The sequence below is a fragment of the Eptatretus burgeri genome, chromosome 12 (assembly GCF_056783735.1).
Source record: "Eptatretus burgeri isolate ZD-2024b chromosome 12, Ebu_testis_v1, whole genome shotgun sequence".
Classification (NCBI taxonomy): domain Eukaryota; kingdom Metazoa; phylum Chordata; class Myxini; order Myxiniformes; family Myxinidae; genus Eptatretus; species Eptatretus burgeri.
This window is the reverse complement of record NC_140972.1, coordinates 74,596,862-74,612,450: the sequence shown is the minus strand read 5'-3', so window position 1 is coordinate 74,612,450 and position 15,589 is coordinate 74,596,862. Positions and strand designations below refer to the sequence as shown.

Here is a 15,589-nt window from a genome sequence, read left to right as displayed (position 1 = left end):
GCTGGTATCCTGTGTCGGAGTGATGACCCGTCCAGGATTGTACCCACTAGCCAAGGAGACTGCTTAGTCAGCACCAAGGCTCTGCACAGAGGATGGTCCCAATGGACGGATAACACCAGCTATGGTTTTCCAACCCAAGTTAGGTAATTCAGAATCGGATCTACCGCACTTGTCTATTGCTATTCACTAACCCAATCATGAACCTTTTCTACTCTCCGTGATATCGTTTGTCAATTTCATGCTCGCTTGGTCCTTTGTCCATGTGTGAATCTTCTCTAACTCCAACACAAGCTGTGACCTCGTTACCAAGGAGACCTTTATCGAAGCAGCTTTCAAAATCAGAGCATTTGGAAATTGCAGCTGTGTGAGTAGCATTTCAGGAATAAAAATAACACCATTGATGTTGCTTTGCTCGCAGCAAGATTATATAATTCATCAGAGGCAATCGAAAGTTATATGAAACAGAATGTTGTGTTAATTTGCCACAATTGTTGTAGGGTTTAGAACCTGAAATCAACAAGAAATGATTGATTTTTTTTTTGTTTCTTTCGTGTCCAAAGCTCATGGTGGAACTCAGACACTTAAAAAAAAATCACCTGGAGGACGAGCACAAGTGAATTGATACGGATTGGAAGGGCATTAGGAGACGATGGACAAATCACCCAAGCATACGGGACTTGAATCTGTGATCAAAGTGTGATGAAATTTGCTCGGCCGAAGGGAGCATTAAACTGGCCAGATCGAACAAAGAAAAATAATTCTCAAATTCCCAACACCAGCTGGATAAAACGTGGAGAGGAGATTGCAGCTTGCCTAGATTGTACATTCAATAAATTCAACTACGACACACATTACAACTACCATACTGTGTTTTGCACAAATTGAAGATATTAAACATTTATATACACTGGCACTAGATGCTCCACTGACTGTGACTGGTGAGGCCAGTTTGTATTTGTCCCCAAAAAGTGACATCTGGCACATGGACACATTGTGTTACGTTCACCAATTACAACCAGGAAGTGCCATTGATGTTATTAAGCATTTCATGATTGCCATTAATATATTCCCCGACTGCTTAATAATATCAGTTGTGCTTCCTGGTTGTGATTGGTGGAAGTTAACGCAATAAACTTGATCCAATAATGCGATGGCGATGTTTATGATGGTGACAATACAGAGGAGTTGAATGAGATGTTGGAGGGTTTGAGGGGGAGATTGTGTTAACAACCCGTGTTAACGAGGCGAATAAATGTGGCAAATAGTTTGCCAACTCGCGATTACAGTATTCGAGCGCATCGACCGCAATCCACAAACCTTGTCTCAATAAATTCATCGCGAAAGACTGAATTCATGGAGGGGAAACCCATGAATGGCAAGGTCCTCCTGTTTATATTGTGACGTCCACGGGACTTGAACAGTCCCGCCAACGTAGAATGAGCCGAAACGATGGAGGCGGTTTATTTATTTATAACCCAAACATGGCGGTTCTAATCGCTCTACCGCAAACGGGATGAGGAAGGTGGCACGAGTCGCTTTTCACTGAGTTGATGATGCTTATTTGTTTTTATTATTAACCAGAAATAACAAGACTCGGCAAGAAGAGGGATCCGGGGCGATTCGACGGGATGGTGTGGGATCGGGCGTGGGGAAAACGCAGACAATTCCAATGAATATACAAACCTCAAACCCTCTAAGGCGCCAAGTACACACACACACACACACACACACACACACACACACACACACACACACACACACACACACACACACACACACACACACACACACACACACACACACCACAAAACGTAGCTATTTCTGGTGGTCAGGCTGGACCATGGTGTGGACGCAACTGTCCCTGGATTGGCGTCGGACGAGCTGGCCTTGCTCTCGTCAGGGGGGCAGGAGAAACCGTGGTGCTGTCGACCTCCGGGTCCTGGCCCAAGTCCGCTCACAGCCACCAGGGAACCAGTTCTGGCGCCAAGTTGCGAGCAGGAGAGGGAGGCAGGTCCGCCCGCCGTTCGACCCCGTACTCCGAGTCAGCAGAACCCCAGAGCCAACCAAGGTGAGGAACGAGGCTCAGCAAGGCTCCAAGACACGATGAAAAAAACAGGATCGAATCCGCGCAACAAGCACGCTTCCAGCACAACAACCTCAACCCCAAAAAAACACGATCTTTTTGTCCCGATCTTCTTCCTCTTCTTTTTCGACCCCGAACAGAACCTTTTTATCCTCCCGTCCTCGTCACTTCCAATCGAGCCGTTTTATTGGCCCACCGCCGTCGCCTTCCGCCAATCGTGATCACAGGGCGGAGCCATCCGCAGCACTGTCCTGTGACGTCACGGCCAGCCTCCAGGGACTACTAAAAGGGGTTTACGCAGACACACTTACCCTATCCCGTGTCCCTATCTAATTACGTGACAATTATCATTTCCCCCTTGAAGAAATGAACATTTACTAGACAACTTATCACCACTGAATTGCTACTTATTACATCGAGATCCTGGTAAACTCGAACAGCATGGCATACCTAATTAAACATCCTAATTACCCTTTGAATGCATACCCCCCCCTCAAACGTAACAATATACACTATAGTCCCAATCACTTCCCTCACCTACAATTGGAAGTTACAACCAATCAGCTCTCACCTAATCATTATCACCAGCTGTGGCTTGGACTTTATAATTCGTTACCCCACTGCCATTCTATCCAAAGAAAGCTGCATAAAGTGACACAAGGTAAGCCTTTGCTATTTCAAACTATAGTCGGGTTCTTCTACAGCTGCAGACATTCACAAGTAGCACATACATGAGAATCCCAATACTGTACACACCCTCATCCTCCAGACCAGTTTCATCAACTGTTGGCGAGTCATCAGCAACAGCATAGACAGAAACACGCACCACCGAGGCTCCACAGCATGTACCACGTGCAATGCGAATATCAGTTAACATAAATAACAAGACCCAATGGCACCTCTCACCCGTTATTGGAGATAATCCATCAGAGGAAACCAATCGGCTCTCACCAAATCAATTACCCCAGGTGGCTTGGAGCTCCATCATTAATAACCCCCATACTCTTTTTATTTCTTAAAAATTTTTTGTATGTTAACTGCAATTTTGCAAGGCACATGATACATGCTTATGAGCTTTGGTAGTCTGCGTTTGTCTGTGCTGTCACTGATGACTCACTATCAAGTGATAAAACTGGTGGCTGAGGAGATGCGTAGCATTGGGATTCCCATGTATGTACTACTTGTGAATGTCTACAGCTGTAGAGTAACCTGGGTCGGGTTTGAAACAGCAAAGGGCTTACCTTGTGTAGCTTTTGTGGTTGCTTTATTCAGCTTTCTTTGGCTGGAAGAGCATGGGGGTTAATTATGGAAATCCGAGCCACCTGAGGTGGTAATTGGTAATTGATAAGGTAAGGTGGTAATTGATTAGGTGAAAGCTGATTGGCTATTCCCTCCAATTATGGGTGAGACTTGATTGCATCTATATATAGATGTATATTGGAAAAGGTTTTGTGTTTTTTTTCTGTACAAATCTACATAATTTTAAAATCCTGATAATATAGTTTCAAAAATTTCCCAACTCATATTTCGTACTGCCTGTTACTCTGATGAATAATGTCATCAGATGCTAAGTGGTGACAGGGCGTGCCTGACTGACCTGGTGTTGTGGCTTCAAGATCATTCCTTTTACAAAGAATGTTCTGTCGCAAGTATTCCAGAATAGCTCGTGTGCCACAGCTCACCACTACAGGTGGAAGAACTTCAAGGGGACATCGACGAAGGTTCAGTGCCTACAAAGATGTCACAAGACCTAAGCAATGACAATCAATCCACCTTGTTACTTGCAGGAAAACTGCAATATCATTGTTTTTTTATGCCACTTTTGGTTGGAAGGGTCACCTGGGGCATATACTATACATGGTACCTGGAGAAGCACAGAATGCCATTTTAATAGCAAGTAAATAAAATTGTTCACTGAAAGTTCTGCCAGTTGTGAACTATCATTTACGGCTGACTTGTGAGTTGTTGTGCCTACAAATCAATGTAATGGTAATGCTTCCAGTCGTTGGGAGGAAAGGAAGCCAAGATAATTGGGACCCACTCTCTGCCAGGTAAGGAGATTTCTCTTGGTCACTTTTCATTAAGTGGTCGAGCCATGCTGGGAAATTCCATGGGGACCAGCAATTTGACTAGCAATTCAGCTCATGCTGGTTGCTGTGTTGGCACGCAGTACAAGTTCCAAAGATATAATCCTTTCAGATTCTCATCACACCTGAATCTTGAGCCTAGTTTCATCATGCCCCATATCTATCTATCTATATACCTCAGTTGGTGAAGGAATGGATGGATGCCATCCGAAAAGCAATCAACCATTGCCTCCATATGTGCTGTTTCTAATTACAACATTTTTGACTTGTCAATGATATTAAATTCTCATGCAGCACACAATTTATTTATAGTACCACAATCTGTTACATCCATTTGGACAATATGAGTGCTGCAGTCAAGTGCAATACAAAGTCTACAGATGGACAGGCTGCTCAACTTAATGATGCCTCCAGGGCTGTGGAATCGTGATCCATCATGCCAAGCATCTGGTTTGGTCTTGTGACTGCTTATTTGTCAGAGGAAAAAAAAAAATCACATTTATAAGAAACCAGAAGATAGTTTGTATCTGGCACTGCCGGAGAGTTGATATTATCATTTATACCGAATATGATTTAAATTATTGTCTCTTCTTTTCAGAAATCCAGAAATCTTTTTTTTTGTTTCTCTAGCAAGGCAAGATATCAACCTCTTATTGCTACCCAAAATTCTAAAATGTAGAATAAAATTAATAAATAAAGCAAGTAATTGTCAATTCATTCTTTCAGATTTAAGCACACACACACGCACACACGCACGCACACACGCACACTCGGAAGTTTGTAACATCTTACAAGCTTGGAAGTATGTTTTGGAATGAAAGAAGCAGCTTCTTCAGACAGCCCTGGTGATGTTCAAATAATCCTCAAGATCTTGTGAGTGTAACATAGGTCTGTGTCCCTCGATAGAGCAATGTCTTGTTTATGTGTATTGTTTATTCCAATCTCAAATCTGATGACTCCGGATACGTATCAGACCCTACAAGGCAAATATTGAATCCTTATTATCCCTCTGCTCAGCTTTACTTTCCTAATCTGCGGTGCCTTCAACTGCTACCATTCCAGCTGATTTTGAGTTGCACCTCATCGTTTCCCATGGTCACGTGGTTCTGCAGTGATGTTATTTTGTGACACTTTAGGCCTTACCCGATGTGTTTGCTTGTGAGCCCCTATTTCGCTATATCACGTCATTTTCAAAGTTTGTCTCTCTTGCAGTTTTGAGGGACCCACCAAGGCATGGCCGTGACCGCAAGTTTAATTGGGCATATTGATCTAAACTGGAGCGCACCACCATCTCATCCAGCGAATGGTCCACTATCTCCTTCTTTGGACAGAGAGCAATGCCAGAGACCCAGTTTTCATTTCTCAACATTCTCCTTTCTTCACATCTCCAGCTATCCTCTAGACTCATAGAGCATCCCATCCGTGATGTGACAACTCGTGCAGTAAGGTAATTGCCAAAGAGCAGTTTGCCTCTTCATCTTTATGGAATGAAACTATTTTTCATTGAAGATGTATATGCTTTTGATAGTTTGATTGCTTCATTGTGCTTGGTGTTGGCTTAATAGTTCAGGTGGTGGGCTAGGGATCCGAGGGTCTTGAGTTCAAATCCTGCTTGTCTGTTGAATTAATACCAGGTGGGGTTGACTGCCTGTCATCCTTTTGAGGTTGGCAAAATGAGTGTGAGCATGCTATTATCCTGTGTCAGAGTGGCGACCCATCCAGGATTGTGCCCAATAGCCAAGGAGACTGCTTAGGCAGCACCAATGTTTTGCACAGAGTATGCTCCCAATGGATGGATGGATGGATGGATTGCTTCATTGTGAATAAGCATTCTTATGTGCAGTTTCTTGTATATATTGCCAACTTCATAACATCCAGTTGAGAAAGCTGGGGACTATTGTGTCAAGCCCAAATGTTGTGGGTTGTTGTTTATTTTCTCTCCATTTATTCCATTTGTCAGTTGAGTGTTGGTGTGGTTGTTGTCATCGTTGTTGTTTTATGGTACTCCGATCCTTTCAAATTCCATATCTTGGCAGGTATATCCACTAGTATTTCATAAATGGGGAAAACAACCTCTTGGGCTCGGTCATGATGCTTCAACACAAGCTGGGACGTGCTATTCTGGGTCATAAAGAAACAAGGCACTGATCACATTGTCCTTTCTTCTTGTTTTACAACAACAAGACCAGGGTCTTGCTCCCAACCACCTAGTTTTACTTCTCTCATTTTGATATTTTCTTTTTAATTTCCACTTGCATGTATTTACTTTACAGCAAGCACTACCACAAACTGAAATATCATTGGAATAGCTTATTGTAAAATCAGATTTTACTTTTCAAAAATTGTAAAAAAGCTACACCCCCCTCCCACCACCACAACCCCCTCCCTCCCACCACCACCACCACCACCACCACCACCACCACCACAACCCCCTCCCTCCCAGTGCACAACAGGCTGAACCTGTCCCCACCATTCTCCTATTTGAAGGGTGCATTGGAACTTTGTTTCCTTAATTTAATACCACACTTCCATTTTCATCCTCTAATTATTAAAGCTTAGTCCAAACAAACAGTGCTGCTATTTCCAATAGCAAAACATATTAGAAGGTAGGTTGGAAATTCCATTGCAAAAAAAAAAGAAAAAGTTATTGCAAATAAAATTTCATTAAATAGTTCATAAAACCCTTAGTTCATCAGTATATAATTTAACAACCTCACAAACATATTCCAATAATGTTACAACAAAAACAGACATACTGTATATAAAGTTGTCTCTAATGTCCCGCATCTTCTTACCCTTCCACGAACACTTACCTCCATGCAATGTCTGTCCTTCACTCCTTATTAACTGTCCTTTTCAGCAATTCACTCTTTTTATCCCGCCCCCCCCCCCCAGAGGGAGGGAGCAGGATATTGTAATCGTCCGGTTTGTTTGTCGGTTTGTCTGTCTGTCTGTTAGCAACTTTACGGCAAAACAGCTTTAGCAAACACTATCAAATTTAATCCACAGGTGGGCAATGAACCTTGGACGACCCCATTAACTTTTGGGTCCAATTGGATCAAAGGTCAAGGTCACGAAAAGATCAAAATCGTTTTTCGCTCATAACTTCGTCAAGAATGGTTTAATTGACTTCAAACTAAGACTAAAATATTCCTTATTCTATTCCTTATAATCAACATTCAGGTTAAGGATGTATCAAATTTAAATTTGATCTCCAAAATAACTTTATGCCTTAAATGGGTGGGATTTGTTGTGCCTGGCACCACTTGTTATCAAAGTGAAAGGACAAATATCGATATGAATTAAACGTGCCTTACCACACGTTTATATTTGAACCTTCACTGTGGATATAAGCTAATGGCTCAGCAATGCGAAGTTGACTCCTACCCCCATCCAGGGTGACTGACTATCAGGCAGAGGTAGTAATCAGCAATTATTAACACGTAAATTAGCGAGGAGGTCTGTGGTGGCGAATGGAGGCCGGAGAAGGGAGATGCAAGGAAGTTGCATGAGTGTTTGTGGTGCGGAGAATGTTTTGTTAATTTTAAGGGAAATTGATGTTACCTGAGATCCAGTTCACTGTTAGAATGGAATTAGTATGCAGAGTACATTCAAGTAAATTTATGGATTCAGTCAATTGGGAAGGGCTTCAAATGAATGTGTTGGCTCATAAATACCAGAATCAATATTTACTTATGTTGATGATGATGAGCCGTTTATTTTGAATTCTCTGTACAAAGGTAAGCAGAAATAAATAATAATTTACATATGTGTGATGCAGTACAGGAGCGTTTCCAAAAAGCTGAAGCTTGTGGTGAAATGCCTTAACCAATAAACTATCAACGACTAGACAAAATAACTATGAACAAAAGTAAACACAAGAATGGACAAAGTACTGAAATACAAGAATTGTTTAAACATCATCAGTGGAATATTTTATGCTACAGATCTACATGTTACATATGGGGAAATGATAAAGTTGTTATGGGAAAATTTGAATTTGTTCACCGACGGCTGGGCTTTCACTGCTCCGTTAATACATTAGTTCCATCGACGAAGACCATAACATCTAATTGTATTCATGGAGTATGATGTGCGAGTGTAGGGTTAGAACAGGTTGTGCCAGGATCTGGTAGTGGTAGGTGTGTATGTGTCGTGTATTGAGATGAAGTTAGAGGAAAAAGTGCAGGGAAGAAGATTATGGACATATTTGTACATAAATATCCATGTGTGTGCAATTTCTTAATGTTAAGATTCAGAGTGTTAAATCTCGTGAAAATGGGTTCAGTGTGGTCTCGAGGATGATATAAGGTGCAAATGAGGCGCGGAACCATCAGTCTTGGTTTTTATTAGGTGCAAATGAGACAAAAAATTCATATTGCATTGAAAAATATAATTTTTCCGAGCATAGCGAGGGGAACATTTTTTTTTGTGGGTTTTTCTTTTTGTCATAAATTCTAAAGACTATTCTAAATATAGACAAAAACGCTCAGATACACTTGAAAAGAAGTACTCTTATGAAAAACAACTTTTGTTCAAAACTCAACATTTGTTTTAATTGTTGTCTCTTCTCATCATAAAAATCCAATTGAATGAAAAGCAGAAATGGCATATAATGAAACAAATGACATAATGATCAAAACAAATCAATGTTTCTGATGTATTGAACAAGGTTTGACATGGAAATGACCTTCGATGAGAATTACGGTTTTTATCATCAGTGAGACATTTTTCCTTCACCATCTCAACGATGTGAATCACTCGTAACAAAGATTTTGTCTCCAACCCATTTGATGCTTCGTGTATACCCTGGAAAATTTCCCACGGTCAAAAATCATGTTCCTAAGTTTTGAAAACACAGACAGTGTCAAATTCAAACAGAACTACAAGGGTACTCGGTGGAGCGCATACCTCCGCCACGTAATGCCTGATCCATGAGAACATATTGGGTCCGATCAATACATTTTTGAAATATCATGCTATAAAGTACGATATCCCAGTATCCCAGTATCATGCTATAAAGTACGATATCATGCTATAAAGTACTATATCCTTTTTGCCCAGATCTCTCAGTGGTGAAGATTGAGATTGGGACTATACTCTGTGCAGAGCGTTGGTGCTGCTTAAGCAGTTTCCTTGGATATTGGGCACAATCCTGGACGGGTCGCCACTCCAACACAGTATACCAGCATGCTGGCACTCATTTTGCCAACCTCGGAAGGATGACAGGTCGAGTTAACCCCACCTGGTATTAATTTAACAGCTCAGCAGGATTTGAACTCAGGACCCTCAGATCCAAAGCCATTAAGCCAACACCAGGCATAATGCTGAAGAATCACTTTAATGAAAGAATATTTCTCGTATCCAGATACACACCTTCACTAAAATCGAATCAATTCGTCCTTGTCATTTGCCCAACTCATCTACCAAATTTCGTCCGAATCTGTCCTTAACTTTTTGATTATATCATACTATACTATATATCGTTTTTGGCCCAATCTCTCAATGGTTCTCATCGTGTGCTGCCTTATTGCCTCCCAGTTGCTATGCCGCTGATGCAGTGCCCCTATTACCAGTTTACTGGTGCTCATTTCGCCGACCTCAGAAGGATGATAGGCTGAGTCAACCCCCTGGTGTTAATTCAGTGGAAAAACGGGGCTCGAACTCAGGACCCAAGGATCCCAAGCCAGCACCCTAACCGCTAAGCCAACACCAGGCTCACTCCTCTCAATGGTGAAGAATCACTTACAATTCTAAAATCCGGATCTTCCCGAAAATCGAATCACTTCGTCCTTGTCACACACCCAACCTGTCCACCAAGTTTCATCCGAATCCATCCATAACTTTGAGATATCCTGTTCACAGACAGAAACTGGTAAAAACATAACCTCCATCCACCTTTAGTGGTGGAAGTAATGAACGCAATTTCAGTAAAACAAATGTGTTATGAGAAATAGTTTTAGTGATGAAGGGAATGGGGTCAGACTAGGTGAGTTTATCATCAATGATGACTCATAAATATTTAAGTGAGTGAACTTTAGGAAAAGGGGATATTATCAATTTCAATCAGGTTTGTGGTGTTCGGCGATTTGTTTGAATTGAAAAGGAGCATGTACTTGGTTTTATTATGGTTTAAAGAAAGTTTATTGGCTTTGAAACACGAGAAGACCTTATTTGGTTGAGAGCTTAAGGTATTGAAAAAGGAATTGTAATTTGAATTGGAGTATATAATCATGGTATCATCTTCAAATAATATGAATTGTAAAATGTAAGAAAAAAAAATGAAAGTCATTAATATACAGTGGAAAAAGGAGAGGACCAAAGATGGAGCCATGTGGGACACCATGTTAGAATAGCTTTCCAGCTGGAATCACAGTTATTAACAGTCGTAAATTGTTGATGGTCACTGTGATAAGCGAACTTTTGCAGAGCAATACCCCTGATACCATAAAATTCAAACTTCGACAAGAAAATACTTAAATCGACATTTAAAATGCAGGAACAAATTCAAGGAAAAACTTCAAACACAGCAAAATGTGAGTAGAAACTGACGATTGTGACTCGTTTGCAAGCAACCGCTCAACCTCCTCCATATTGCATGCGACATGGACGTACCGGTCCTCGTCAGTCCCCCCCCCCCCAAGCCCAACACATGTAATAAACGGATGGCCTGTATTTCTGTAATGGAAGTACTCCAGAACTAATAATCTCAAAAGGAAAGATGGTGGAGGTTGAATGAGATCATTTAAATCCTGTCAATATCCATCCATCAATTGGGACCACACTCTATGCAGAGTGTTGGTGCTGCCAAAGCAGTCTCCTTGACTACTGGCCACAATACTGGACGGGTCACCACTCCGACTCAAGATACCAGCAAGCTGGGACTCATTTTGCCGACCTCAGAAGGATGACAGGCTGAGTCAACCCCACCTGGTATTAATTCAACAGCCAAGTGGGATTTAAACTCAGGACAAAAACGATATAGAGCACGATCTCTCAAAAATGTGTTGGGCCAGATATGTTCTCGTGGATCAGGCATTACAGTGCGGAGGTATGCGCTCTACTGATAGGCACAGCAACGAACGGATCATGATCCATAGAGGTTGGACAAAAATGTTATGAAAGCTTTTTCACCTGAAATGTCTTCATTGGTGGTTTGTCTCATCAGAAAAAAAACCCACCCGAATCCACCCGTGGGAAACCTCGTTGTGACCTCAAATCCAAGATGGCCGACATTGTACAGGTGCAAAACTTAAAATGGACCTAATTTTGGAAAGAAACAACATAGAAACACTTTTAAGGTGTCATTTTTAACCAATTTGAGGACTCCCGTTCATTTAGTGAAATTTTTGGAACCGTTAGAGGTCACGATTATGTGTTAAGGTCAAGGTCATTGTAAAATTTAATCAAAATTTGATCTCAAAGCTCACCAAATGACGCGTATTAACCCGGGAAATTGCTCAGTGTGGCATCATCACCTATACATCACATTAGTTAACTCATTCGGCCCGAGACCCATCAAAATACGGGTTTCTGGCCAAAGTGTTGGGGATGAGACCCGTATATATATATACGGGTTATTATGACGTTATGTGACGAAATGTAACATTAAGACATCATGGACATCATATAGCATTATGCCATCATGCACATTGTTAATCTCCTCTCTAATGCTAATTCTACCCTCAATCTGAATGCAAACCCCACCCAGATCCCACCCTCAACACCCATTGGTGCTTTGTTAGTGGTGCTTTGGAGCGACATTGGTGCTTCAGTCTCAGTTTCTGCAGAAATGCGTCTAACCATGAATAAGAAAGCTTTCCTTGCCAACACATCAAACAAGCAGGCCCTCATCAACCTCCTTGCAGAGGATATGGTCAAAGCAGACATCACCGTTGAGCATGCAGAAGGGGATGCCGACTACAAGATCTGTATGCTCGCATGTTTGTCTGCGAAGAACAGTCAAACAGCCATTGTCGCAGAAGATTCTGATGTATTTCAGTTGATGGTGCATCATGCTGATGCCACAGATAACAGTGACAACCTGTACATGGTGACCGCAAAACAGACGGTGTGCATCACAACGTTGAAGAAGAAACTGGATCCTGCCCTCTCGGAAAGTCTACTCTTCCTGCACGCTTTCAGTGGGTGTGATACCACATCAAGGCCATATGGAATCGGCAAAGTGACTGTTTTTACGAAGTATGCAACACTGAGCAAGTCAGCCACCGTTTTTATGACTCCGTCTTCATCGAAACAGGATATCGAACAGGCAGGAGAAGATGCCATGCTGGAGATATATGGGTGCACTACATCACTAAGCCTCAACGCAGCAAGGGTGACGAAGTTCCTATTGAAGTTAGCTACTTCTACACAATATGTATCTCCAGAAAAGCTTCCGCCGACGAGTGACGCAGCCACCTTTCATAGTCATCGGACTTATCACCAAGTGCAGGGATGGCGTGGCAATGATATCACCTCTGCAGTTTGGGGTTGGAAAGCCACTCCCGGTGGTCTTGTGCCTATCAAGATGACTCAGCCAGCAGCACCAGAGCGACTCCTCAAGATAATTCGGTGCAATTGTGGTGGCCAGTGTGACAAAAAAAACATGCACCTGCTGCAAGAATGGACTACAGTGCACACCAGCTTGTGGCCAATGCAGGGGAATAACATGCATGAATGTGCCACATGTGGACAATCAGGATGATGATGACCAGGATTTAGATCTCAATAATAATACAATGGATTGACATTGCAATTTGACTTAAAAAAATTATCACTCATACAATATCATTCAAGTGATCAGGCATAGTAAACTTTGTTATAAGACACCTTAACACGGGTTTCAAAATAATGTCACTGCAAGGTCACAAAATCTGTTTGGATTCTTACTTATTTGGTTAAATTTGGCTATGATTATGATCTCAAATGCCAATCTCATAAATAAGTGAATGTACATCTTGAAAGAGTCCATTGAAAATGATACTTACAAAGCACGTAGAGGTCTGTAATTTTTATCATAGGTACACTTCAATTGTGAAAGACAGAAACTAAAACAAAAATCCTGAAAATCACATTGTAAGATTTTTCAATAATTAATTTGCATTTTATTGCATGAAATAAGTATTTGATACATCAGAAAAACAGAACTTAATATTTGGTACAGAAACCTTTGTTTGCAATTACAGAGATCAGACGTTTCCTGTCGTTCTTAACCAGGTTTGCACAGACTGCAGCAGGGATTTTGGCCCACTCCTCCATACAGATCTTCTCCAGATCATTCAGGTTTCGGGGCTGTCGCTGGGCAACACAGACTTTCAGCTCCCTCCAAAGCTTTTCTATTGGGTTCAGGACTGGAGACTGGCTAGGCCACTCCAGGACCTTGAGATGCTTCTTACGGAGCCACTCCTTAGTTGCCCTGGCTGTGTGTTTCGGGTCGTTGTCATGCTGGAAGACCCAGCCACGCCCCATCTTCAATGCTCTTGTTGAGGGAAGGAGGTTGTTGGCCAAGATCTCGCGATACATGGCCCAATCCATCCTCCCCTCAATACGGTGTAGTCGTCCTGTCCCCTTTGCAGAAAAGCATCCCCAAAGAATTATGTTTCCACCTCCATGCTTCACGGTTGGGATGGTGTTCTTGGGGTTGTACTCATTCTTCTTCTTCCTCCAAACACAGCGAGTGGAGATTAAAGCAAAAAGCTCTATTTTGGTCTCATCAGACCACATGACCTTCTCCCATTCCTCCTCTTGATCATCCAGATGGTCATTGGCAAACTTCAGATGGGCCTGGACATGCGCTGGCTTGAGCAGAGGGACCTTGCGTGCGCTGCAGGATTTTAATCCATGACTGCGTAGTGTGTTACTTATGGTTTTCTTTGATACTGTGGTCCCAGCTCTCTTCAGGTCATTGACCAGGTCCTGCCGTGTAGTTCTGGGCTGATCCCTCACCTCTCATGATCAGTGAGGCTCCACGAGGTGAGATCTTGCATGGAGCCCCAGACAGAGGGAGATTGACTGTTATCTTGAACTTCTTCCATTTTCTAATAATTGCACCAACAGTTGTTGCCTTCTCACCAAGCTGCTTGCCTATTGTCCTATAGCCCATCCCAGCCTTGTGCAAGTCTACATTTTTGTTCTTGATGTGCTTAGACAGCTCTCTGGTCTTGCCCATTGTGGAGAGGTTGGAGTCTGATTGATTGAGTGTGGACAGCTTTCTTTTATGCAGATAACGAGTTCAAACAGGTGCAGTTAATACAGGTAATAAGTGGAGAATGGGAGGGCTTCTTAAAGACAAAACTAACAGGTCTGTGAGAGCTGGAATTCTTACGGGTTAGTAGGTGATCAAATACTTATTTCATGCAATAAAATGCAAATTAATTAATTAAATCGTACAATGTGATTTTCAGGATTTTTGTTTTATATTCCGTCTTTCACAGTTGAAGTGTACGTATGATAAAAAAATTACAGACCTCTACGTGCTTTGTAAGTAGGAAAACCTGCAAAATCGGCAGTGTATCAAATACATGTTCTCCCCACTGTATATGTATGAATGTGTGTGTATATATATATATATATATGTATATATGTATATATGTATATATATGTATATATATATATATATATGTATATATGTATATATGTATATATGTGTATATATGTATATATATGTATATATGTATATATATATGTATATATATGTATATATATGTATATATACATATATATATACATATATATATATATACATATATATATATATATACATATATATATATGTATATATATATATATGTATATATATGTATATATATGTGTATATATATATATATATATATATATATATATATACATATATATATATATATATATATATATATATATATGTATATATATATATATATATATATATATATATATATATATATATATATATATATATATATATATATATATATATATTGTTGGGGATTCGCGCCCGCCGGCGTGCGAGCGGCCACGTAACTCGAATCGCGGCACGTCGCCCACCGGACGGACAATTCCGTCGTGACCCTCTCGGACTAACGCCGGGAACTAGTCACGGGTGGGCCTTTCGGCCTCACCACGATCGTGCTAATCGGCCCCCCGCGTGGGATAGGGTTGTTCGCCAAATTCGACCTACCTAAGTACCCACACGGAGGGTAGACCGGGCGATCGCACCTCGCCGCAGGTCGACTTCGGACACGGGCCACTTTAAGCGACCCGTTCTGTACTATCGGGATAACTGAGCGGTGTTATCGTCAACCTCGACGGTTCCGATTAATTGTCGGGCGTATTTAGCCCACGACCAACCCTTTACGTGAAGTAAGATGGACATTCAATTAAAGAAAAGACGAAGCGAAACGGGAAAAACAGTTCAACATAAGGCACATTTATTCCGCGG

The 15,589-nt window shown here is 41.5% G+C and overlaps 1 protein-coding gene across 2 annotated transcripts in view; it reads left to right on the top strand.

Moving 5' to 3' along the window:
• The window catches only part of LOC147015919 (serine/threonine-protein kinase 32B-like), a 232,001-nt gene that overhangs the window by 30,953 nt on the left and 185,459 nt on the right, over window positions 1-15,589 (top strand). For both annotated transcript variants that reach the window (XM_085848544.1, XM_085848539.1), the window contains exon 2: window positions 5,383-5,617. The gene's annotated coding sequence lies outside the window, so the exon portion shown is untranslated. The remainder of the gene's footprint in view (window positions 1-5,382; window positions 5,618-15,589) is intronic.